The sequence below is a fragment of the Nannospalax galili genome, unplaced genomic scaffold (assembly GCF_000622305.1).
Source record: "Nannospalax galili isolate Female #2095 unplaced genomic scaffold, S.galili_v1.0 scaffold37, whole genome shotgun sequence".
In the NCBI taxonomy this organism is placed as follows: domain Eukaryota; kingdom Metazoa; phylum Chordata; class Mammalia; order Rodentia; family Spalacidae; genus Nannospalax; species Nannospalax galili.
In genome coordinates, this window is record NW_008339765.1 from 517,851 (window position 1) to 545,771 (window position 27,921).

The 27,921-nt window shown below is 39.5% G+C and overlaps 1 protein-coding gene across 2 annotated transcripts in view; it reads right to left on the reverse strand.

The window, feature by feature from the left end:
* Positions 1–27,921, reverse strand: part of Dpp10 (dipeptidyl peptidase like 10) — a 1,579,922-nt gene that overhangs the window by 173,746 nt on the left and 1,378,255 nt on the right. The gene's annotated exons all lie outside the window — the stretch shown is intronic.

Sequence of the window (27,921 nt, forward strand, 5' to 3'; positions counted from 1 at the left end):
GTAACATTGTCAATTTTGATGTACATTAAAGAATGAGCATAATGGAAAAATCAAAATGTGAAATATTCCAGTCTGCTGTTTACTTCTTTTGTGGCTTTTTAGCTAGCAAATTCTCTCTCTCTCTCTCTCTCTCTCTCTCTCTCTCTCTCTCTCTCCCTCCCTCCCCCCGCCCCCTGCAGAGGTCAACTTTTGTCCTAGTTCTTCAGGTACTCTTTGACTTGAAACTCACCAAATAGTCCAGACTGACTGGCCAGAGAGTCCCAGAGATCCTGTTGCCTCTGCCTCCCCAGTACTGGGACTAACAGGAATGCACACTCAGCTTTCTGCATAGATTCTGGGGATCAAACTCATGTCCTCATGCTTTCCTGGCAGGCACATTACCTACTGAACTATCCACCCAGCCCAGGACCCCTTACTCATTATTTTCTGTCCTTATAGAATTGTGAATAGATCTCTTTCTTGATTCTCTACTACCTATCAACTTCAAATTACTCTCTGACATTCAAGAGCTTTCCTCTTTGAGTTTCTATGTATTTTTCTGCTTCTGTCAACTTGTATGATAAATCACTCAATCTATATTTCATCTAAATTAAATGTATTTTTCCGGTGTATCTTTCCTGTATTTTTATTTCTTCTTCTTCTTCTTCTTCTTCTTCTTCTTCTTCTTCTTCTTCATGGATTCTGGTGATCAAACTCAGGTCCTTATGCTTATGGGCCCCACCTACGGTAGCCCCTCCTCCTCCTCCTCCTTCTCCTTCTTCTTATTTGTTAGGGCATCCTTAGTCAAGGTGTGAATTTTCTTTGGAATGCAACCCCTTCATGGATCTCATTTCAACCACTACATTGAAATTCATCTCACTTACAGGTTCTTAAGCTCTTAAGATACTTCCCATGGCCTAGAGTAAACATTCCTAGTATTTTAAACATGACTTCTTCCCCAGGAAAAGGACTGAATGAATGATCTTTGAATGTTCAGCCTTACCTATCTGATATCATGCACACACACAAGATTCAGTTGGTATTTGCTGAACAATTATTCTGAAAGGTAGAATGTAGCATGTAATTTATATTAAATAGCTAGTTGAAGATGGAAATCTTCAATATATCTTTTTAAGATTTTAAAAAAATTTATGTGTATGCATATGCACCTATGTGGGTGTATGTGCACATGCATGCTATTTATTGTGGAGGCCAGAAGAGGGTATTGGATCCCCTGGAGCTGGAGTTACATGCGGTTGTAAGTCATCTGGCATGGTGCTGTGGACTGAGCTCAGGTCTAAGAGCAACAAGTACTCTTAACATTGAGCCTTCTCTCTAGCCCCCTTCAAGATATTTTAGTGCTGTGCTCAAAGAGTCTTGCTTCTGGTCTGGGGAGATGGTAGTTATATAAAGCACCTACCACACAAGCATGAGGACAGGTTTCAGATCACCAGAGCCCACCTACAGCCAGTCAAGGGACTACATGTGAGTGACCCCAGAACAGTTTGGACAAGATGAGAGGCAGAATAATGGGGACCCTCAGAAGCTACTGAGTCAGCTCCTCTGACATCCACAGCAAAAAAATAAGAGACTTGTGGGCCAGTTCCCCTGACAGTCACAGGAGGAAGCAAGACACCTGTTGCAAACAAGGCAAAAAACAAGGACTGACAGATATGTGAGTTTATCCTCTGACCACTACACATGTGAAGACAAACAAGCATGCTGGCACACATACACACACACACACACACACACACACACACACCACTTCTTTTGAAGAGTTATTTCCCTGAAGATCACAGAACTGCTGATAGGGCATCACAAATGTTATATATCTATAACTACAGTGAAAAGCACAAAAACTATCTCTATGCTGTGGTTTTTACTAACTGAAAATGAGAAAAATTGAAATGGATGGATGAGGGAGAGCAATGCTCAGCATGTTCTCGTTCAGCAAAAATTATTTTTTTCTCTGAAGCTATATGAAGCTGGTAAAGAAATCTTTAATTCATCCAGCTATATTATTGCATTATTTACTCTAAGATTGATACTGATACTTTCATTTTCAGGATCCAGTTATGAAAGGGTCTTTTATTCATATAATGTGCATAAATATTGTTAATATTATCAAATAGAGCTCACTAGAAATAAAACTGCTGTTATTTCTCACTGTAATAATGACTTTGGCTAATCCAATCAGCCCCAAATTTGGCAAAATAGTGTGAACGCTCATGTTCTGTAGCAAAGCTGCGGCACTCAGCTTGCCAGCACCATGGTCTGCAATGAGGTTCACTGTTCTACTTCTTCCAAAGAAACTTTTACATTTGAAATTGCATTTATGATAGAATCCACAAATGTTAAAATTCACATTGCATTCAGGAAAAATCTATATCCCATTGAAAGTTTTATTATTTTTAATTTAGTTATATATGTGTGTGCATGCATGTGTTTGACTTTGTGTGGGTTCACATGTATGCAGACATGTGTGTGTGTGTGTGTGTGTGTGTGTGTGTGTGTGCACGTGTGTGAAGGTGGAGGCTGGAGGGCAACCTCAGGTATCTTCCTCAGTTGCTTTCCACCTTGTTTTTTGAGACAGAATCTCTTACTTAACTGAAGCTCACTGATTGATTGAACTAGCCTGGTTTAGCTAGTGAGTGCCAAGGATTTTCCTGTCTTTGCCTCCTCAGTTCTGAGATTACAAGCACACTCTACAATATCTGGTTTTTATGGGTTATAATGGTTCTGGGGATCACATTCGGGTCTTTATGCCTGTGGCAAGCATCTTACTGACTGAGCCATCTTACTTGCTCCTGACTGCAAGTATTATACCTCGAATCTATCAACATTCTATCTCCAATCGTTCTGCTCACCTAGAAACCTGCCAAGCAGGCAGTTACTCTTCATAGCAGACAATTATATCAGCTACATTATAAGTTCAAAGAAGCCATTCGCCCACCCACTAACCATCCAACAAATGTGTCTTGGGTTCTAGGCCATATTCATCTTGCAAGCAATACTTACTGTGCATTAAAAATTTGGGCAAAGCAACCACTGAGGCATAAGTCGGGTAGCTAGAGACAGTTGGTCTCTTTCTAGGGTAACTTATTTAGAGGTTGCTGGTTCTTCCATGCAAATTCAAAAGACTTAGATGAAGACTGGGGAAATGACTCAAAGATTGAAGTGCTTGCTGCATGGACATGAAGATCTGAGTTCAAATCCTCAGAAACCCATGTGGATGCTGGGTGGGCATGGGAGCCTACTTGTAATTCCAACATTAGAAGGAGATAAGAGATCCAGCCAGCTGGCTGGTGAAACTAGACACATTGGTGAGTACTGTGTTTGACTGATAGACTCTGTCTCAAAGAATAAGGTGAAAAGAGATATAGGATGATTCTCGAACATGAACCTCACACCTCTATATGCACAAGCACTCCCACAAATTCACCCACACATTCAAATAATACATACATATATAAAGATAACAGCCCCTTGATAGAAAATGGAAAAAGAAAAAAAAAACAAAATACTTACATACCCTGATGATGTGAATTTGAGAACAGGAAATACAAGTCTGAGTTCTGCTTTGTTGCTAATTGCAATATATCTATCTCCTAGTAGGTATTTATAGGCAGAAGATCACATCTACTCTTTTGTTAGTTTATAGCCCCAACTGGCACACATATAGCAGCTTGAAATAATAAATTATAGGGTTTTGATCCCATCCCTATACAGCAAACCAGAAGTTTGCCATCTTAGGATAAATTAGAATCTAGTACCTAACATGGATCAGAGTTGTTTTCTCATTTAATGTCTATTTCAGTGTACATGTCTGTGTGTGTTCATCCTCCAAAGACCTCAAATATGCTTTGTTCTATACCATTCTGCTATTAAAAATACATACCCACAGAGGGATTTAAAGAGTATGGGTGAGTGAGAGGGATCTTGAACAAGGCTAAAAGAAGAATGTGTGCTCCCCCCATCCCCTTCCCTCTGTCTACAATGTTGGGCAAATTTGAAAAGCAGGATATTCAAAGAGAAATAGATTTAAGTTTAGTACACATCTGCTTAAAGACATTTGTCTAAAGTCACCCCATCCCCTGCCTTGGACAGTATTCTCATCTTTACCCATTTCTCTCTGGTATTCCTACACTGAACTCAGTACTTTTGGTTCTGGTTCCCCTTCTTCATGGGCTAGGCAAGTCTAACTTCATGTTGAAGGGCAGCACAGGGTCACTTGAAGTCAGTGAAACAGTAGAGTAGGATGCAGACAACAATGTTCTGCAGTACCCTTGGTCAGAGAGGACACGTTAGCATGTGACAGGAACCAGTGGTCAAAGTAGAAAGCTGAAAACTCCTGCCTAAGGCCACTCAAGTCCCAGAAGTGCCCTCATAGAGACACGCATACATGGGATCGTATGTAGAGTTCTGTGTAATAGGCTAGAGCATAGATAAGAAAGCCAATACTTTGCAAATGAGCCCCAAAGCCCGCAATACACAAATGAACAAAAAATTCAGACTATGCAGATGAGCCCCCAAACCTAAGCTATACAGAGTACCCCAAAACCCCATGCTACATGACATAGAAGCCCTGAGTATCATACAATGGACTCTGGAGCAGATCAGTTTTCTTCTTGATTCAATTGGCTTCCTGCTTGTAAGTGTATTTTCTCTAATCTGCTCCTACTTTTTTTTTCTAATATTCAGATAACCCTGTCTAATTCTTTACTCCAAAACACAATAACCCAGAACTCCACCAGGAATGCCATACCTTTGCCATGACTGCTTAGTTATGCATAGCTCTGGTCCTCTAACCAAAACCTCATGTCAGTACTCCGAGGATGGATGGAGTCACTGGATTTCTTTGTTCCTCTTCCCAATGTGGCCAAAGTGACTCATTCTCCTTTTTCTTCTTTTCACTACTACTTGCATGTTTGATGGACCTATTGAGCATGGGTGACTGAACTTGATTTATTAGGGCTACCAGGGCTCAAGTTCTGATCCCCCAAATTCCAGTAACATTGTGCTTTGTGAGCAAGGATTTTATAACTAAGCTGGATCCGAAAATGTAACAATAATGCTAGACTGAGCATTAATTGCAAACCAGATGATGCGTGGTGTCTTTATATTTTATGTAGTTTAATATTTAAATCAATCTCAAGAAGAAGATATTAACATTAATAATTCATAGGAGAGGAGCTGAAATTTTTCAAGTTAAAATTAAAAGTTGCAAATTTGGAAACAGATTCCTAAACTGAGCCCGTGTCTCTCTGCTTTGTGAATTAATCTCTCTGCACACTCTCTTGAAGGGAGTTACTACCTGCAATGACTCCAGCTCTGCAAAAGATTTATTATCTAGTGCTTCTCAGCCTTTTGGCTAAGATCAAATGTAAAAGATTTATTTCCAAAGGATCACTTAAGCCACCCTTCAAAGATTTATTGACAGAAGTATGTATGAATTAATTATTATTCTCATGGTTAAGGAGATGTCATTGTGAGAAAGGTGATCTAATATATCAGGTTAAAGATGTAAATCTCCTTCTCCTTTAGCTGTTTTTCACAAGTTTTTTTCCCCTTACAGTATCATTTATTACCTAACACATCTGTTAGCATTCTTGTCAAGGAGAATTAGACTCGCAAGAAAAAGGTACAGTGTGATATAGTTACTTTTGCTTGAACCAGAGGTTGTTATCTCTGAATACTAAAGCTTTCTCACACTGTGGTTCAGCTACTGACTTGATATACATTACATTCTTTTTCATGGCTCAGAGAATATTTAAAATGGGATTGTGGACTTGCCATTGACTCAAACAATGAGGGAAACTGAACTGTGGAAAAAGAAGCCTGAAATAATAGCATTTATAAGAGTGACAAAGTAAGTGCAGACAGTAGGGGCCAAAGGAGCTTCCCTTCTCCTGGAAGATGGGTATAGGACAAAGCCAAGTTTACCCTTAAGGTACCATTTTAATACTTAAAAATATTTTTTTAGTGTTGCTTTCTTGAAGAACATGACAAAATTTAAAGACTTTGTATAGGTTAGAGAATTTGAAAAGGCAGTGAACGGCAAACTCAAATTACAGGAACAGTGACAAATGTCACTTTATTGTTGAAGTTTGTAATACAGTTTTATCAGTAAACAATATTCAAAAATTACAGTAGATATAATAGATTTGAATTTATATTTTAGATCTAGTTACATATTTTTAGTTTGATGATTATATTAGTTTAGTTATTATAATACTTTCTATTTCTTTTTTTAACTTCCCAGACTGTGATTTTTAGTTCAAAAATCTCAGTTAGGACACAGGCGAAGGCATGTTGGAGACATAGAAGAATAATGGAAAAATAACAGTGCCTGGTATTGGGAGAGGTCCAACATCAAGGCCTGGATACCCAGGGCCTTGTGAAGTGAGGACCACAGCTAGGCCTCAGAAGAGGAGGGAGTTCTACTCCAGAGAGGCAGTCCTCCCAAGACCAATATCTGAGAATAAGAGAGTCCTCCCCAGTCCCAGCATAAAAGAAAAAGCCTCTTCCATGCACAGACAGGGACCTCAGGGGAAGGAGCTTTGGGGAATGGAGTCACCCAGAGAGGACTGAAACCACTTCCTAGTGTCAAGAAGTTCTTCATGCTCTACTCTGCTCCACCTTCAACCTACTGTGGCTCATGATAGGGGCCCAAAGTTTTAGGCTCTTGTGAAGGGATTGGAGCTCCAGCTCACAAGAGGAGGATCATGGCATGATGTTCACCAGAGAGGACCACAGGTTAAGCTCATATGAGGAGACCACAGCTCTGGCTCATGGTGTGGTGGGTATCACTTCAATTTTCAGGAAAGGACCAAAGTCCCAGCTCACAGGAAGGGACCATGGTTCCAGGCTCACAGGGGGGACTACAGCCCAGTTTTACCAGAGAACACAACTCTAATTCACAAAAGAAGATCTTTAGCCCACTTCCAAGGATAAGAGCATAGTTCTTGCTCATGGAGGAGTAGGAGATGGTGGGGGACAAGACTCCAGCTCACAGAGTAAGCTTAAAACCAGAATTCCCCTTTATATCATGGGTTTGATTACCCTTCATCACGTTCTATTAAAGACTCTTCATTCCCTGCTCATGGGTACCTGTCACATATTCAGGCCTCTATATATACTCACGCATGTAAAATTTAGGAGCTAAGAGCTAAATATTGAAGGGAGAAAGAAATATACCTATCATTTAATGGTACTTTTGTGTGTGATTTTTTTTTTGTTTAATGACTGATTTTATACTGTAGTATATAGTACTCATCTTATAGTGAGTTTATGAATTCTTACAAACATGGAGAATACCAAAGACCTCAAAGCTACCTTGAGAAATGAATACCATAGTTATCTAGTGTGACATCTGTGTACAACTACCTTGCTTGTTAGGTGCCTGCAAAGATTCTGTTGTAAAAAATGTCTTGCTGGATGTGGTAGCACATGCCCAAGGCAGAGGCAAGAGGACCACTGTGACATCAAGGACAGCCTGATCTACATAGTGAGTTCTAGGCCAACTGTGGTTACAGGGATACCCTGTCTCAAAGTTAAAAAAGAAAATAAAAGAAAAAGAACGTCTTAACCCCTACCCTTAATATCAGTATATCAGTGTCTGCAAACATACCTGCAGAAGAAATTTCATCTCTGTGCTTTTAGGATTTCCAGGCATCTTTGCTATTAGTCACATAGACTGTAATTTAAATCTACCAATGTTGTAGCAGTTAAGAGATGATGCGGTGGACCCTATAAAACTTGAAAACTGTGACTCAATGCCCAGAATTTGGGAGCACTTACTCAGTTTGTCCACTGGGATAAACAAACCTGAATTCTCCCCCTCCCCCCACCCTCAGTGGTGCTTGTTTTCTCTACTGCTTGATTTCTGCAACAGAGAACATTTGGTGTTTGTCTTTCTAAACTGAGTTATCACACTTAATATAGTATCCCCTAGTTCCATCCACTATTCAGCAAACTTAATAATCTTATTCTTCTCTGTGAATGAATAAAATTCCATTGTGCATATGGATCATCATTCATTCATTTGCAGAGAAATGTTGGCCATACAAGATATAGTGTAGTATAACCTGGATCCGATTAAAATTGTTACTGATTTCAGAACCCTCATTCATTCTGCTATAGTCAAGAGGGAAATAGAACATTGTGCTTTCTAGGCCTCAAGGGAGGACCCATAGAGTACTCTTCCACTGACTCATGTTTAGAGTAAAATCATAGACTTGATAAGTTTTGCACAATGAAAATTGATGTCAATGAACAAGATAAAGATCGTATTTATCCCCAAACCAATTACATAATAACAAATTTACTAATAAAAACAGATAATGACTATCTGCCACAAGCCAGTGTAGTTACTCTATGACTCTGTGAACATCATGATGTCATGTTCTCTAAAGAATGAGCACTTACAAAAATGACAGTACTAGCCTAGATGTAAGATAGAGCAGACACTAAACTCTCTCAATGAGATGATGAAGAAGAAAACATGCATTGGCCTCAGAACACCATGCTTTTTCAAATGCTCAAATAGGCTTCTTAAATGTAGCAAATGCAGAAGTCACAAGGACTCATGAATGAAAGCTTATAATTCAGCAAGTGGTGAAGCAGGGCCTAAGATTCATATCCTAGTAATGTCTCTGAGTCTAAACAGGAAAACCCATGTTAGGCTTCTGAAAATCTTCCTTTGTCAAGTCCTAAAGCAGGGATCTTTGCAGTGGTGAAATAGTAGAGAATACTAAGGAATGTGGGGCTTATCAAACAGACAACATTGAGCTAGATGTAACAGACAGTGTTCTGCTAGATGCAGCAAAACTGACTTCTCTCACTGAGCCAAAGAGGAAAACACACTCACTGGCTTCAGATCATCATGATTTTTTTTAAGTTTGCTTACAGACTTCTTTTCACATGGTGAATACATTGTTCATAAGCACTGGGAAATGGAAGCTTCTAACTTGAGTCTTCACTCTATCATACCATTGCAGTGCTTTATTTTGAAAAGGTTTATTTTCCCTTCACAGTGCTAGATTGTCCCATCACAATACCCTATTGTTCCACCACAAAGCTACATTTTCAAATCACAATACACCATTATTCCAGAACAATGCTCTAGGGTGACATCATGATGCTACATTGTGACATCACAATGTTCCATTGTCCCACCATAATGTCTTATTATCCCATTGTGGCATCATAATGCTCCACTGTCTTATCACGATACTCTATTGTGTCATCACCATGCTATATTGCAACATCCCAATACAATAATGGTCCCATTACAATGTGTTATTTTGACTTCACAGTGCTCCATAGTCCCATCACATTGCTTTACTGTGCCATCACAGAGCCCCCATCATGCCATCATAGTGCCCTACTTTGTCAGCATAATGGGAAAGTCTAGACTATTTTGTCATTTTTATTTATAGTATACACTTTGTCAATTGGAATACAGTACTTTCAGCAACACAGACAATAAAAGGTGATAACTTCCTGTAGTATGTTTCCTTCAAGAAAGCTGGCTTGCTGATGACTCATATTATAGAGGCACAAAATTTACTTGTCTTTAAGATGTTCCTTTGTAATTTCATTTCAAAGGTGCTCTAGCATGTCTGTTTTCCAGTGAGTCATTAAAAACAAACAAACAAAAAACCCCCAGCATATCTTGTAGCCCAGGCTGGTCTCAAATTCATGGTGTAGGCAAGCATGACCTTAACCTTCCCTTTTGGTCTCATCTCCCTCATGATGGCATCACAGGTATGCAACCATGCCAGTTTTATGTAGTGCTAGGGGGACTGAACCCATGGCTTTGGGCATGTTGGGTAAGTACTTTACCAACTGTTCTATATTCCTTGTCCTAATGATATTATTTAACATGTTACTTTCACCATGATGTACTGCTGACTCAAATCACAACCTCATTAACAATGCCCCCTTTTGCAATAAAATATTTTCATGTGCCAGACCGTTCTTAACTAATTAATGCAAATGAGCAACTTCCATATCAATTGACATTAAACTATTTCCCACTTACAATCATTTGAAACTATCTGGTTGGATAGCCTGAACAGCTCTTAAAGGTCAATTGCTGACAGCACAAGTAGGTTTCAGTTTCACAGAAATAAATTTAAACATTGCCTCAATTCCTATAAATTAGTTTTTGCTCTAGAATATTGATTAGAAAGGAATTTAAAACAGAGTGAAAGGAAAATGCTCAATACTACTTATACTTAGCCTGGAAACTAGGAAAGAAAGGCTGAAGAAGAAAGGAAAGGGTAAGAATAAAGAGAAACAGAGAGTTGGGAAAACGTTAGATTTTGGGCATGACAGCCATTGCAATCTCGACTTCATAGTGGTTATGTTTGCCTGTACTGGGCCTGTAAAGACAAGGCCTGTTGTTGATCAAGCATGGATGGGGGACTTGGAGCTTACTCAACCTACTATGTGACATCAGTTAGGAAAACTGACTCTCCCTCTCCCAGCAGCTAGTAATTTCAAAATGATCCTCAGCTAGGGGCTTCTTGCCAACCTTCCACACCTATGCTGGGTTTTTTTCTGGCTTGTATTTCACAATATCCAAGAAACCGAAATAACCTAGATGTCCATCAATGGATGAATGGATATTGAAAGTATGGTACACATTCATAATGGAATATTATTCAACTACTAAGAAAAGCAAAATTATGAAATTCGTAGGTAGATGGATAGAACTGGAAAAAAATCATCTTAAGTGCAATAACTCAGACACAGACAGACAAAATAGAAGTAGGAATAAGAAAAGTTATAACTAACAAAGGCTTTTTGAAAAAAGTCATATGGAAACATTTTGTAGAAGCTTCATTAAATATATAAAATATGCAATACAAAAAGATTCTAAATTTAGTCACCCTGTAATAGGGATTCAATGGTCTTAATAAGCATCGTAGGTTAGCAAATGGAAAAACACAGTGCCAGGAATCGACTGCCTCCCTTGGAGTTGTTAACCAGGGAGCTCCCATAGACCCTCAAACAATACTGGCTGTTGCAAATGTACTTGGTTACCCACTAGAACTTGATGGCAAGAGCCTGTTGCTGAAGACACTGCATACCTGAGTTGCAGAACAAATTAGACGAAATCAAGCTGACACTGATCTTGAAGCTTAATCTCTCTATGAGCTAGTTTTCATAGCAACAGGAAGTGCTATGCATGTTACTGGCAGAGAAAGTTATTCAATAACCTTACCCAGCTGACCAACCTGTGAACTCACTAACAATGGCTTGACAAAATATATCCCTGATGTAGTAATTGTACTAATGTTATCAGAATAACCAAACACCTTCTGAATAGATTCAAGGCCCACCTCAGAAGATGGAATCTATATGTGACACTGTTATCAGGGCCAAAAACCTGCAAAGTTTTTTTGTGACAAAAATCTTTGAGACTGCAAAGTGTGAGCTTGTGACAGTATGCAGAGGATCTAATCTTAAGCCTCTTGATCCTATGATCTCTTCAATATACCTAGCATTATGATATAATGAAAAAAAGTATGAATGTTTCTGGAGCGATGGCTCTGCAGTTAAGAGCACGTGCTGCTCTTGCAGAGGACCTGAGTTCAGTTCCTGGCACTTATGCTGGACAGCTCATAAATCCAGCTCCAGGTGATCAGTTGCCCTCTTCTGGTCTATGCAGGCACCCACACACATGTTCATACTCACATACAGACACACACATATAAATAAAAGAAAAATAAATCTTTAAGAAAAGTCTGAAATATCAATCAGGTTTGCTTCTTAATTCTCCAAATACTCAAGCAGTTGCTCATATTATTTGCTTAATTATTTTTTCTTATTATTTTACTGCTACTCTTAGTTCCCACGCATAAATTTGGTACTTTTTTAGGCAATGCTGTATTTATTTGTTCATTTTTTCTCTCCAGACTAGAAACACAATGCAAATTTAGAGCTCATTTTACTTATTACTTTTGTTTATTTATTATTTCTCTATCATTTATCTATCTATCATCTATCTATCTATCTATCTATCTATCATCATTTATCTATCTGTCTACTTAGAGACCATGTCTCATTTACCTAGCTTGGCCTCAAATTTTCCTATGCAATTGAGATTTTGATCTTCCTACCTCCACCTCCTAAGTGCTAGAATTATAGTCTTATATTACCAAGTCCAGTTTATGTAGTACTAGAAACAGAATCCAAGGCCTCCTGAATGCAAGGTAAACATTCTACCAACTGAACTATACATCCCCAATCTCTATAATACATTTAATATCTGAGAAGATTTGTAAATTTTCCATCTTTTTGCAACAGATATGCTCTATATTTTACCTACTCAAAATTGTGTGTGTTAAACTCCTTATCAAATTATACTTATATGGAAAGTTTTAATATCGTTGAATAGAATGTTTATTCAAAATATTTTTTTAAAAAACCTCAAGCATTTTTTTCAAAAAATAATTACACATTTTCTTGTCAGGGACCAACATGTGAAGTTTTACATTTTAATTAAAGTCCTCCAACATGACTATACTCAAGACTTCAATGCAGTATAAGAGCCAGAGAGTGAGTAGCTGTGGATCTCTGGGGTCATGATTGACAGTGTAGATGTAGATAAGAGACTTAATTGTATTTGCCTCAGTTTCCTGGAAATATTGCCTTTGAGAAAAACAAATGGATTTCTTTAAAGGCCAGGAAGTTATTGAAGAAGTTAATAAAAAAGAGTTCTTGGCAAGGGGAGAGGCTAGGAGTTGAAAAGATTTGACAAAAACTAACCTTGGGATAAAAATACAGTCAGACATCTATAAAGATTAATGTGTTCTTTATGCACTGCTTATGAAAAATGAGCTGAATACTAAGGTGACGAGAAAGGTTTGTTGTTCAACAGGAAATGGAACTCGAGGGACAGAGCTTTACAAAGCAATTACTTTAATGGTGACATTAATATCTAGAGAAAGTTGCTCTCTTCCACAGTCAAGGTAATGTTCAACTGCTTTTCAACATAAAAGTCTCTCTGACCTCAATCTAAAAGGTCTCTGATGGTAGAGAGCTCAATTATATGACGTATGAACCCTTCCCCTCCATCGCTTCTTTGACTGGAACATGGTCCATACTAACTTAACTAATATTAAGTCAGAATATTCTCAAATCAGCCAAATATTCAGCCCTCAAGCTCAACAAAACCAAGTAAACCTGAAAAGTGCCAACCACATAATTCCAGAAACCATCAAGCTGAGTAGGCAAGGAAGCTGGAGGTTTAGCAATAGACTTCTGTCCCTCTTAGGCTAGCTTTAACTCGCAAACACATAATTACTAACTGTAAGGAGGGGGGTTACTTGTGGTGGTTCATACTGTCAACTTGGCTGGATCTATAGTCACCTAGGAGACAGCCTTCTGGCATCTGTGAAGGAGTTTCTAGATTGGGTTGATTCTGGTAGGAAGACTCACCCTAACCATGAGTGGTGTCATTCTGTGGACTGGGGTCTCGGACTGAACAAAAAGGATTAAGTGGCTGAGCATCAGCACTCATTTCTGACTGCTTCCTGACTGCAGATTTAATGTGTCTGGCTGCCTCATTCTCTGGCCACCATGTCTTCCCCATCAAGGTGGACCGTACCCTCAAACTGAGAGCCAAAATCAACCCTTCTTTAAGTTGGTCTTCTCAGGCATTTTGTCACAGCAGTGAGAAAGTAACAAACATGGCTTTGTTGATAAAATTCCTTCTGGGAAGTACAAACACCATTCAGCCACCTCCTCCCACCATCCTTATGACAAACCAAGGTCTAATTTCTCCAAACTACAGTTTGGGAAAGTAAAGAGTTTATTGGGGGTTCCTTACAGAGCAATGGATGAGGGTTTACTCATTGATGTGAGCACCATACCCTAAGACTGCACTGTAAAGTCTACATTCGGGCATGGATGTGACCTCACCACAGCTGCACAAAATGGTGAAACACAGAGCCTCCCTGCTGGGCTTCCTCAGCTTAAGTACCACTTGTGCAACTCAGACTGGACAGTTTTGGTTGGGAGGTGTGGTTGACTCTCCCCAGTCCTCCTTTCTTAAGGAGAGTCAATAGTCAAGTTTGTTTGTGATGATCCCTAGGCAAGCAGGTGCAACCAAGTTTGGGAAGAGAGGCATCTCATGTTCATGGTCTGTCTTTTGAAGGACAGAATATGCCATGGGCATATATATGGTTTGTAGTGCAAATGAAATCAAGGAAGAATTATTTAAAAACTGAAGTGTATTAATCTGTTTTATTCATTCCTGTATCCATTCTGATTGCAGGATTCCACTGGTATACCCTGAATAGTTCTTATCTTATGACCCCATGTTTTCTATTCTGTTTTTCAAAAGCCCATTCTGATATTCTGCAAATTGTTGCCATCATGGTAATCAGCAGGAACAGTTTATAGGTATGAGTCTCTGGCATCACCTTCTGACAGACCCTGGAATGTATACTTCGCTGTGGTTTGGGGTCATCTTCTCTTTCATTTGGGGAAATGGTTCCTTGCTCTAACAAAAGCCTCGTTGTTTATACTGAAAAAAAAAATTAATGGAAAATTGGCTTGGGTTGAGGTTCAGTGCATAGTTTCCCTAGAGGGTACAAAGCCCTGGGTTCAAGTCCAAGCTCTTCATAAACATGGTGTGGTGATGTACTCCCATAATTCCAGCATTTTGGCAGATAGAAAGAGAGAGTGAAACAAAGAGAGAGACAAAGAGAAAGACAGAGACAGAGAGAAAGGAAGAAATTGGGAGAGAAGGAAAGAAATGAAGATAAAATTTCAGTCAACAGCCTTCCCTAATGTGAAGTTGTCACTTTAATGTCCAATGAAGATAATTATGAATATGGTCCAATACAAAATTATGAACTTCCTTAAAACATTAAGATATATTGTGATCTTTCTTTCTTCCTTTTTATGGTAACTCAATTTGAGCTTCTAAGATATGCATTTTAGAGATAATATTCAAAAAATAGACACAGCTGGCTTAGATTATAACACGTCAGGTCATATTGGTCTGTGAATAAGCTTTAACATCTTCTTATGGTGTATTGTGGTCTGAACCCAGAATATGAATAGAATTCCCAGGTATTAACTATCTTCCTTGGTCTACACAGTGACAGAGTAAATTCTAAGCTCATTGTAAGGCATACTGGGGATCAGGTACTGCAAAATGAATACACTTAAGAAAGATAATGAGGATTTCAATTTTAGAAAGTAGCACCAGATATTGAACAAGGAGATGATTCAAGATTTTTCAGGAGAAATTCAATTTTCTCCATTTCTTGGCTAAGGCACTATTTGATACGGTCTTAGATTTTGTCTCATCAGCATACATTTAAATTCAGAGGAACTCCATGGCGCACTTGTGAGATGCTAGGATTCATAGCTACAAAATAAGGGTGATTAAGGGAGCTACCTTGAAGGCTTTTTTGGTGAATTAAATGGAATACTACTTTTGAAGACTCAGTTTATCTTAAGTGCCTTATAAATATGAGATAATGTTACCATTTTTATTACTAGAAATGTCACTTTGAAATGATTATATGATTAATTACTTTTAATTTTATTACTTAGTGTTGATCAATTTAGTCATGTTAAATTAGGCTGCTTTATTAATTATAAAAGTTTGATTAGACAATTATCTAGGCATTCTTAAACATATCTTTACTCTCTATATTTCTGATTAGCAATGGCATTAAGGTTATAGTACTTGATGTAGAACAAACAGTAAAAATTCCTTATGGTGTTGGTGAGGTGGCTCAGTAGGCAAAGGCATTTGCTGCCAAGCCTGATGACCTGAGTTTGATCCCTAAGACCCACATGGTGGAAGGAGAGAACTGACTTTTGCAAATTGTCCAATGATCACCACACATGTGCAAGTTCCCCTGCTAAACATATACATACAATAAATAATTTCAATAAAAGATTTTATGAATTCCTTTAAAAACCCCAATTTATCCGATCTTATTTCTGCTTTGACATATACTTCATGATTCACTGACACATGACAGTATCAGACACATGACACCATTCAACCTTGAGGTTTGAATGTTGGTTGATAGCCAACAAATACGTAAAATCACATTTGGCTGCACTGGCAACAGTAGAGATGAGCCGAATGACCTTGACTATGAATGACTGTGTTCAGAGGTGAGGGTTCAAAGAATGAACTCTAGACACTTCATCTTGGCTCCAGGTTTACACAGGATAAACTTGAAAAAGACTGTCCTAACTCTTGTTTCTTCAAATATAATTGATAGGAACAACCAAGAGAAGAAATAAAATCATGAAAATCAAGATAAAATGGAAAGTTCTAGCACTGTGTCCTGTTGCCACACATCATTCTTTCAAGTAATATGCAAGAGAATAATGACCTTTCATTCTCCCTAACTGTAATTACATACTAATTATCCATACACAAAGAACATTTGCAAGGGGAGTGATACACCTGTGATATGGAAAGAATAAAATCCCATTAAGTAATAACAAAAAGTACAATTCCTTACACAAGAAACATATGAAAAATACAATATGACATGACAATATAAAATTAATCAACCAGTGTCATTTAATCATTTGTTAACCAACAAAACAAAGTCTTAATACTGTCCTAAAATTAAGTTGTAGCTACAATAATACCTCAAAGATCACATTCAGACCCATGAAAGAATAATTCAAATATTTTCAAGGATAGGGTATTTCCCCTCATTGGATGCTGTTTTTTAAAAATTGTAGTATCATTGATTTAATTAGAGCACAAAGTAACAGTTTTCCATGTGGGGGCTTTATACATATTCACATAGTTTCAGACATATTTTTGACTGGCTCTTCCCCTACTCCTACATCGTCTTCTGGCTTCCTTTTTTCCCTGTGGATACCTTTTGCCCTTAGTACCCCCATCTACTTTGTTCCTCCATCTTCTCTACCCTTCTCCCATACTCTCCTTTTTATAATCTCGATGGTCCCATTTTAGTTTGCTGGTCTCTACCTATATTTCTTCCCACCTGGATATACATTTTTTAGTTAGAGACTAGGATCTCTTTGTGAGAGAGTATATGTGTACTTTTTTCTTTATGAGGTTGGGTATCATTGATAAAATGTTTTTGAGTTAATACGGTATTCTCCAGTTCCATCAGTTTTCCCTGAAATTTTCAAAGTTTCATTTTTCTTTACGACTGAATAAAATCTAACTGTGTATGTGTACCATTATACACCATATTTTCGTTGCCAATTCATCAGTTGTAGGACATCTAGGCTGGTTCCATTTCCTAGCGATGGTGAATAGAGCAGCAACATTGGTGTGCAAGTGTCTCTCTGGTAGGATACAGAGTTCCTAGCACATAGGCTTAGGCATAGTATAGATGGATCAAATGATAGTTCTATTGAATTTACTAGTCTTCACTCAAAACAAAGCATATTATTAATATTGAGTAGTGTGTGTGGCTCTGAGTATTGAGTTAACCAATGTAGGTCATCTCAGCTCTGTTTAATTTTAGCTCAGCACATGGTTTTGAGCAGATTTTAAATGCTTAGAATATGTATATAATAGCACACATTTTTACATGCCATTTGAAAAAAATGTCAAAGGTCACATGTGATAGGATTAAATAAATAGGATATTCTTTACAATTGTTAAAGAAAATTTCAGGCAAGGACAATGGTGAACTAAGAGAAACAAAATTATTTTTAAATTTGGTAGGTATCAGTTCAGAATATATGGATCCCCACTGAATTTCTCATTTTCTAGATCTGGGCCAGCATCACCAAAAAAACACAGAATACTAGTTAATATGTATAAGTTATGTTTTCTAATACCCATATAAAGAAGTGAAGTAAATAGTTGCAATTTAATTTTATTTAAGAGTTATTTTTAATGTGTGTGTGTGTGTGTGTGTGTCTGCAGTTGTGGATGTGCACATGAATGCAGGTGCCCACAGAGGCCAGAAGAGGGTACTGGTTGTCCTGGAACTGAAGTTACAGGTGGTAACAGCCTGGCTGGGTACTGGAAGCTGAACTGTCCTTTGCAAGAGTAAAACCATTCTTAACTGCTGAGCCATCTCTCTAGTCCTCTTTGTAACTCATGTTATGTAATAGATCTTAGATTTAGACCCCTTCCCTCATCTGCACCCCTCCATAGTCCTCCTACAGATTTCATACATTCTGTCATATATGTTAAAGCTTTTCTCATCAAACATTTGTACCCAAATATTCCTGGGTGCAAGTTCATCCACTGGAGTCTACTCAGCCTATCTAGAGTCACTCGCTTCATGATCTACTCTTCCTCACCCTGCAGTAATCAATTGCCAGTCGTTCCTCAGCTAGGCTTGGAGCCTGCTGCCCATTTCTACAGATCTATGCTAGGTTTTTGTCTGATTGAGTCAGCATGGGTCTTCTGCATGCTGTCATCATTGTTGCAAGTTCATATAAGCAAGTTCCAAGAGGCCTGAAAGCCTCTGTTTCTTTATGTTCAATGCACTAACCCTGGATTTTACAATCTTTCTGCCCCCTCTTCCACAGTGATCTCTGAGCCATGGGTGGGTGAAGTTTAATATAAGAGTCTATCCAGGGACACATACTCTGAAGTCTTTTATTTTCTAAAACTTGGCCAGTTGTTGCCTTTTGTGTACATCACACTCTGTTGTATGTGGAAGCTTCTCTGGTGAGAGTTTAGGGAAGTATTAGTATTCTCTCAATGCCTTGTTCCAAGAGAGGAGAGATAAATACAACTAAGGTGGTATTAAAAGACCAGGGGGAAACTCAATCGCCCCCCCAGTACACACACAATATCTGAACATAAGTGCATGTGTATACCTGAGGGCCAAACCACAGGGAACACAAAGGCAGAGGACACAACCTCCCTTCTTGTTGTTGGTAAGGGTAGTTCAAGAGACTCCAAAAATAACACAGTCTGTTGCCACAGTCCTTGATTACCTCCCAGAATTTAAAGGTGAGACCCTATTGTCGAAGACAGGATGTACTTCGGACACAGGATTTGGAGCAACGGAGCTGGAACTGACCTTGAACTTTCTCCCTGAAGCTTTGTTCTCATAGTTCTAGAGGATACTATGCAAACTGTTAAGGGAGAAAATTATCAATGGTCCAACCCAGCTGTAAAGCCTAATAACCACAACAGCTGGCACAGAAAACTATCTCTGTTGGTGTAGTAGTGGCACTTTTATCTGGGGATAATCAGTAGATACCTAATTGGACTTAAAGCCCTCCTAATGAGAGGGAATTCCTGGGTAGCACTGTAAATATAGCCAAATACGCCTTTCTGGAGAGGACAGAGATTCTAGAGAAAACCCTATCCCTTTTTTTTAGTATTTTATTATTTTTATTTTATGTGTATGAATGTATTGCCTGCATGAGTGTAAGTGCACTCAGGTTGTGTAATGCCAACGGAGGTCAGAAGAAGGTGTCAGGTCTCCTGGAACTGGAGTTATACATTTGTTAGTTGTCATGTGGGTGCTGGGAACTGAACCCAGATCTGCAAAAGCAGTCAGTGCTCTTAAACACTGAATCATCTCTCTAGCCCCAAGTAAACTCAAACTCTGTCATATCACTAGACAAATGAAATTTCTTTATGTATTCTAGATATGGAGCCTTATATTTACAGACAAGCATACTGTACACCATTCATCAAAGAAGCTGCTTTTTGCAAAAATGGAGCCCATTGTAAACAACTGGTCACACACAGGGAATATATGTCTGAGAGATGGCCAATCCTACTGACACATCTATAGTGGAATCTCTACACCTAAGGCTGATGGAAGGACATATATTTTAACCTTATTTATGGAAACACTATTATTTCTGTGTCTGTCACCAGCCAATATAAATACTTGATGAAGGACTAATTGCCATCAAATTATCTAACAATGGACTAGACTCTGATTAAAAAAATGTGAATGAATTTAATTTTGGACTACAATCTCAATTCAAACTACGGTATTTTAGGTTGGGAATATACCTCAATTGGGAGTATTTAATTAGTATAAAGGCCTGGGTTATATTGGAAAATATGGCACATAGTATCTGCAATACACAGACATGTGGCTCAAGCCCATTTCTGTGGAAAAAAAAATGCTATTTGTTGAGATTCTAATGCTGCACTCAAGATATTTGGCTTTTAACCAAAATTATAGGCTGCACAAAGAAGCAAGTGAAATAATATGTTGTCAAAAGATAATCAAGAAATGTTCCCATCTAAGACTGGTTGTAACCTCAGAAAGGGTCAGTGGATACAGAATTATGATTACAGAGGGTCAACTGTACTTACATTTGCATGTAGACGTAGCAGGACTTTATTATTGTGTAACCTGTTTTCTACTAAAAACAGTCCAATGGAGGAAATTAAAGGTGTCTGAAAGCAAATCTGCATTCTTCTCTGTTCATGCCCTGGGCAGCATTTTCCCAGAGGAAGGGCCCTTGCCAAGCACCACACATGTGTATACAAGTGCCAAGACAGAAGAACATGTGTCTAATTGGAGAGAAGGTTGCGTAGATCTACCTGATAACACACAGGTAGACAACTTTCTCTCTCTCTCTCTCTCTCTCTCTCTCTCTCTCTCTCTCATCATTCCATCATTGTACACAAGCTCACCATTTTTGTATAAATCCTGGCAAGTAAAGGAATCAATTCAAATAACCAATGACACTATAGATGCATAATTACTAATGGGTGTGAAGTTAGCATCTACAAGAGCACAGTGACATAAAAATAAGAGGTGAAATCTAAAAGGAGGACTATGAATTGATTAGTGAGTACCCAGCCTTGAAACCAAAGACATTAACCTTAGTAAGAATTGCTTTTAAATCCTCACTTATCTCCTAAAACACAGCAAGGCCACACACGAAGAATGTATTCTGAGGCTGCAGAGATTTTTCACTGGGTAAAGCACTTGCTACACAAGCAAAAAGACCTGAGTTCAAATCTCCAGTACCACATAAAAAATTAGATGTGGTAGCATGTGGGTATGTAACCCCAGTGTTCCTACCAATGAGCTAGGAGGTCTAGAAGGGAGAATCAGCAGATTTGACTGGAGAACACTAATCTGGTGTACATAGCAGCAAACAACAAACCATGCTTCAAACAGGGCGGGAGTGAGGACGACACTCGAGGTTGTCCTCTGACCTCCACTCAAGCAAAGCACAGTGTGATGGCTAATCCTGATTGTCAACTTGACGGGATCTGGGGTTAACTGAAATGAGAGAGATCTTGATTGGATCAACTGAAGCTGGAAGACACACCCTAAATATGGCTGTTACCTTCTGATGGAAGCCCATATAAAAGGCCATGACAGAGGAGAGCGCCAGGCTTCTTGCTGCTTGCCTTCTCTCTTGCTGGTGAGTTTGTCTTGCTGCTGCAGACTGAAGACTAGCTGATCTTTTGGAATTCGTCAGACCTTCAGTGCCAGATTGGGACTACTGAGACATCCAGTCTGGTTGACTAAGCAACTACGGATTCTCAGCCTCTCCAGTGTGGTGCAGCCATTGTTGGACTACTCAGACTCTATCCTGTGAGCTAAGCTGATAAATCTCTATACATATGTATTCATCCTACTGGCTCTGTTTCTTTGGAGAACCCTAACTAATACAGATTGTGGTACCAGAAGTGGTTCTAGAGAAACAGAATTGAAAGGATAAATCTCTTTAATGGGTTTGTTGGTATTTGGAGCAGGGTCTCCAAGTCAGAGTAGTCAGATAGCATGGAGAGCACTGAAAATCTGTGGTGTAGACTATTTGAAACAATTATGGAGATAGATGCATTTGAATCTCCTAACTCACCTCTTGTGAAGAGCAAGAAATTTAGTGACTCTATACATAAAACATTTGACAATTTGCAGAAAAATAAGAAAAGTAATGATGCTGGCTGGTTACTTCTAGCATCTCTGGATAAAGTGATGAAGATAAACAATGAATTTAATGATAAAATTGAAAAGCTCCAGATTCGAATCAACAGTTTAAAATTATCCAAGTGTGACCTAGAAGACAATCTTCTCTCCAGCAGCCAGAGAGCTAAGGCTACAGAAAATCAAGCTGGAGCCCTTATTATGCATTTGGCTAACCTACAACACAAATTTAATTCCCACCTCGAAGGGTGTCAGCAGTAAAGGTGAGTGCATTAGTAGGGAAAGATTGGAATCCTGACATGTGGGATGGAGATGTGTGGGAGAACCCTGAGGAGGCTGAGGATTTAGAATCCTCAGATGCTGAGGAATTTGATTCACCTGATGAACTAATTGCCCCACCCTCAGCAGACCCGCCCTTTACCCCCTTACCTGAGGAAACTAATCCCATTGAGGAAACTAATCCCATTCAGCAAGGCAAAGCAGATGTCCCTCAGGGCCCAGTTGTTGTTGCCTCTAGACCTATAACCAGACTCAAAGCTAAGCAGGTCCCTAGAGGAGAGATAGAAAGTGTGGTCCATGAGGAGGTGTGCTACATCACTAAAGAATTAAGTGAATTTGTTATTCATTCAAGCAGAAGTCTAACAAATATGTCTGGGAATGGATTTTAAGGGTATGGGATAATGGTAGAAGGAACATAAAATTGGATCAGGGACATGAGCCCCCTGACTGGAGATTCGAGGTTTAATACGGAAGCTCGTGCAGTTACAAAAGATGTTAAAAGTTTATTTGATTGGTTGGCTGAGGTGTTTATCAAAAGATGGCCTACTGAAAGAGAGCTGAGATACCTGATATCCCTTGGCTTAGTGTTGATGATGGGATTGTAGGGCTCAGGCAAATTGGTATGCTTGAGTGGATTCTCAGTGCAACACCAAATCCTCCACAATGGGAGGGCCCATAGGAGATGCCTTTTACTGATTTTATAAGATGGAAAGTACTGAGAGAGACACCAGAATGTTTGAAGGGCTTTGTTTTTGCTCTTTTCCTTATGCCGAATCTTACAGTTGGAGATGCTGCTGCTCAATTGCATAAATTAAATGTAAATATAATAGATGTTAGGACCATGGAGTAGGGGTCAGGTGGCAATACTGAATTACCAAAGACAAGGTGAGCGTACTTATCATAATGGGCAGCAAAGGCAAAACAATACCTACAATGGCATGACTCAAATGGACCTGTGGTACTGGCTAATCAATCATGGTGTTTCCAGGGACCACATACATAAGAAGCCTACTAAGTTTTTATTTGATCTGTATAAGCAGAAAAGCTCTAGGATGAATGACAGGAAGTCAGTATTGGATTATAGCAACAGAGAATCTCACTCAGTCAACCAATTTCCAGGCTTGAGACAGTTTACAGACCCAGAACCCCTTGAATGAAGGGAAGGCCGGGTGCCCTTGAGGATGGACCTTGTTGCAGTAGCAAAGAGTTGTGCTGTTTGTCTCTCACCCATCCTTCCCCGAAAGGACCCGTGGCCTTTTACTAGAGTAACTGTATACTGGGGGAAAGGAAATAATCAGACTTTCCGCAGCCTATTGGATACTGGTTTTGAGTTGACACTGATTCTGGGAGACCCTAAAAAGCATTGTGGCCCTCCAGTTAAAGTAGGGGTTTATGGAGGTCAGGCGATAAAAGGAGTTTTGGCTGAAGTCTAACTGACAGTGGGTTCAATGGGTCCCCAAACTCATTCTGTGGTTATTTCCCTAGTACCAGAATGTATAAGTGGGATAGATATACTTAGGAATTGGCAGAATCCCCACATTGGTTCCCTGACCTGTGGAGTGAGGGCTGTTATGGTTGAAAAGGCCAAATGGAAACCACTGGAATTGCCTCTGGCAGGGAAAATAATGAACCAAAAACAGTATCACATCCCTGGAAGGACTGCAGAAATGAGTGCTACCATCAAGGACTTGAAAGATGCAGGGGTGGTGATTCCTGCCACATCTCCCTTTAACTCTCCTATTTGGCCTGTGCAGATGACAGTTGGGTCATGGAGAATGACAGTTGACTATCAAAAACTTATTCAAGTAGTGACTCCAATTGCAGCTGCTGTACCAGATGTGGTTTCCTTACTCAACCAGATTAATATGTCTCTGGGTACTTGATATGCAGCTATTGATTTGGTAAATGCTTTCTTCTCTATACTGGTTCATAAGGACCACCAGAAGTAATTTGCTTTCAGCTGGCAAGGCCAACAGTATACCTTTACTGTCCTGCCTCAAGGGTCTATTAACTCTCCAGCACTGTGTTTGAAGGGATCTTGATTGCCTGACTTTTCCACAAAAATCTCACACTGGTCCACTATATTGATGTTGTTATGCTGATTGGATCCAGTGAGCAGGAGGGAGCAGACAGTCTGGACTTGTTGGTTAAGCATATGCGCATGAAAGGATGGGAAATAAATCCAACCAAAATTCAAGGGCCTTCTACCTCAGTGAAATTTCTAGGAGTGGTGTGGAGCATGCAGAGACAGACATTCCTTCTAAGGTGAAGAATAGGTTGTTGCATTTGGCCCCTCCCTCCACAAGAAAGAAGCACAACGCTTGGTGGGCCTGCTTGGATTGTGGAGGAAGCACATTCCTCATCTGGGTGTGTTACTATGACCCATATATCAAGTGACTTGGAAGGCCTTTGAGTGCTCTTCCCCTTGGGCTATATGATCCAGCAGACCCAATGGTACTTGAGGTATCAGTGGCAGATAAAGATGCTGTTTGGAGTTTCTGGCAGGCCTCCATCGGGGAATCACAGTGGAGGCCATTGGGATTTTGGAGTAAGGCTTTGCCTTCATCTGCGGACAACTATTCGAGACAGCTCTTAGCCTGCTATCGGGCCTTAGTGGAAACTGAACATTTGACAATGGGCCACCAAGTCACCATGTGACTGGAGCTTCCCATCATGAGCTGGGTGTTATCTGACCTCCCCCCAAGCCATAAAGTAGGCTATGCACAGCAACAATCCATTATCAAATGGAAGTAGTATATATGTCATTGGGCTCAAGCAGGCCCAGAGTGCACAAGCAAGTTACATGAAGAAGTTACCCAAATGCCTGTGGTTCCTACTCCTGTTACAATGCCTCCTGTTCTCAAGCATGCACCTATGGCTTCATGGGGTGTGCCCTATGATTGGTTGACTGAGGAAGAGAAGACTAGGGCTTGGTTTACAGATGGTTCTGCACACTATGGCAGGCACCACTTAGAAGTGGAAAGCTGTGGCATTAGAGCCAATTTCTGGAACAACCCTGAAGGACGCTGGGGAAGGAAAGTCTTCACAGTGGGGAGAAAACTGTGGGCAGTGCACATGGTCATGCATTTTGCTTTGAAGGAAAAATAGCCAGAAGTGTGATTATTTACTGATTCATGGACTGTAGCCAATGGTTTGGCTGGATGGTCAGGGACTTGGAAGGAGCATGATTGGAAAATTGGTGAAAAAGACATTTGGGGAAGAAGTGTGTGGATAGATCTCTCCAAATGGGCAAAGGATGTGAACATACTTGTGTCTCATGTAAATGCTCATCAAAAAGTGGCTTCAGCAGAAGATGAGTTCAATAATCAAGTAGATCAGATGACCTGCTCTGTGGATTATCAGCCTCTTTCTTCAACTATCCTTGTCATTGCTCAATGGGCCCATGAACAAAGTGGCCATGGTGGCAGAGATGGAGGTTATAAATGGGCTCGACAGCATGGACTCCCACTCTTGAAAGCTGACCTGGCTACAGCTGCTGCTGAGTGCCTGATATGCCAACAGCAGAGACCAATAATGAGCACCCATTATGGCAGTGTTCCCCATGGTGACCAGCCTGCAACCTTAGTATTTAAATCTATTATTTCCTCACCTCAAACATACTATATCCCCTGCAGAAGTGGTGCAGTGATTAAGAGTGCTTCTGCTTTTTCAAAGTCTAAAGTTCAGTTCCTACTACCTATATAGGGTGGCTCACACTCGCTTATAACTCTAGCTCTCAAGAACCCAACACACTCTTCTGGCATCTGCAAACACCTTCACACACTTGCTCACACACTGAAAGGGACACATACACACAGACACAAAAATGAAATAAAACAAATCTTAAAAATATCACCAGTCTTTCCCATATTGGCAAGGTATGCTTTTAGTTGCCTCATGTGTAATGAGTCCTTCTCTCTTGGTCATTATCCCCATTCTATGTTACCTCTAGAGTTAGAAGAGAAGCTATTACCTGTGTACAGGTCCAGGCATATCAACTGTGGCATATCACAATTGTAGGCATATCAACTGTGTACCAACTTTCAGCATCACATTAACTTTGCCACCTTGATCAGCACTTGCATAACATCTTGCACCTGTGTATATGTGTTTACATTAATAAGCAGCCAATTATTTCTCCCAATGTGGACCCTTGTCATTTACCATTCTTATCTTACACTGTAGCCTATAAAATTGCTGTGCCTACACATAAGTAGAAGGCTTGAAACCCCTCAAAAATTTAGGTGAAAGGATGAAATCCATAAATGCTTGAGAGAAATCATGTTTTAAACTGTAAAAAAAAGTAAGACACACTCAGGAAGATTGATAAGATAAACGTTACATCTAAAATTCCTTTGTTTGAATCATCTCTTATTTTATAAAATAATATATGCAATATAATGATATGAAATAATAGAAAATTCTCTATAAAACATACCATATTCTTCTACCCCAATTTTTTGGGGGGTTGCATTTGTTTTTGTTTTTGTGTAAGCTGACTGGCCAGTGAGTCCCAGGGATGTGCCTGTCTCTGCCTCCCTACTGCTGGGATTATAAGCATGTTCCACCACCTCTGCCTTTTATATGTGAGTTCTGGGGATCAAAACCAGGTCCTCATGCTTGCAAGGCAAACACTTTACAGATTGAGCCATTTCCCTAGTCTGATATGCTCACATTTTCAAGCCTTAGTTTCTCATTCTGTTTACAAACAGATTTCAACTAGATAATGCTTGAGTTAACCAGTTGCTGGTTAGATTGAAAATAATATATACAAAAAAATTCCCAGTACATTCACTGATATACAATGAGGCTTGCATATGCTAATGCTATTACAGAACTCAAGTAAAAACTATTTTTAAAATTATCACCATGCTGTGGATTTTTAATTTTTATTTCTGTATGTGTATGTCTGTGTGTGTTATATGTACATGTACAGGTACCTACAGAGGGCAGAAGAAGGCATCAGATCCCCTGGGACTGGGGTTACAGGCAGTTGTGGGCCACTTAATGTGAGTGCTGGGAAACCAACTCGAGCCCTCTGCAAGAGAAGCACTCTTAGCCAGTGAGCTATCTCTTCAGTGCCCAATGCTACAGATTTATAACCACACATAACATAAATGGTTAATTCATTTGTGGACAAAATGTTCAAACTAGATATGATGCCATACTGAAAGCAACACATTTTACAAATGACCCATTGTTTGTGGCACTGAGGATATTGCTAACTGATGAAAAGTCAAAACAGGAAGGAATTTTCCTGGGGCTGTGGAACCAACAAATGAAAACTAATGACATTTGCCCCCTTGCAATGGTTATTGACTATATGCCTTATGTCAAAGAATGTCTGTGAACATTTCTCAGTATATTAGGCATATCAAAAGTCATTATTCCACACTGGAGAGGTGGTTCAGGCTTAGTGTTTTCCATAGAAGTGTGAGTAGAGTCTGGATCCCCAGAACTCAAGTTCTTGCCAGAGTGGCATTTGCCCATAATTCCACCTTAAAAGGTGGAGACAGGACACATAGATCAGCCATATGGGTGAGCTCTGGGTTTAATTGAGCAATCCTGCATCAAAGAATAAGGGGGAAGAGCAACAGCAGATGATACCCCACATCACCCTTGTGTCTCCACATGCATATGCACACACATGCATGCACACCCCACACACATACTCCCAAACATGTGCAACCATGCATATACACATGCACACACCACACACATCAAAATGGTAAACATCATCAAAAGCATTAAGGCCATCATCTTTCAACTGCATACATCCTAGGAAAGCAATGCCTCAATA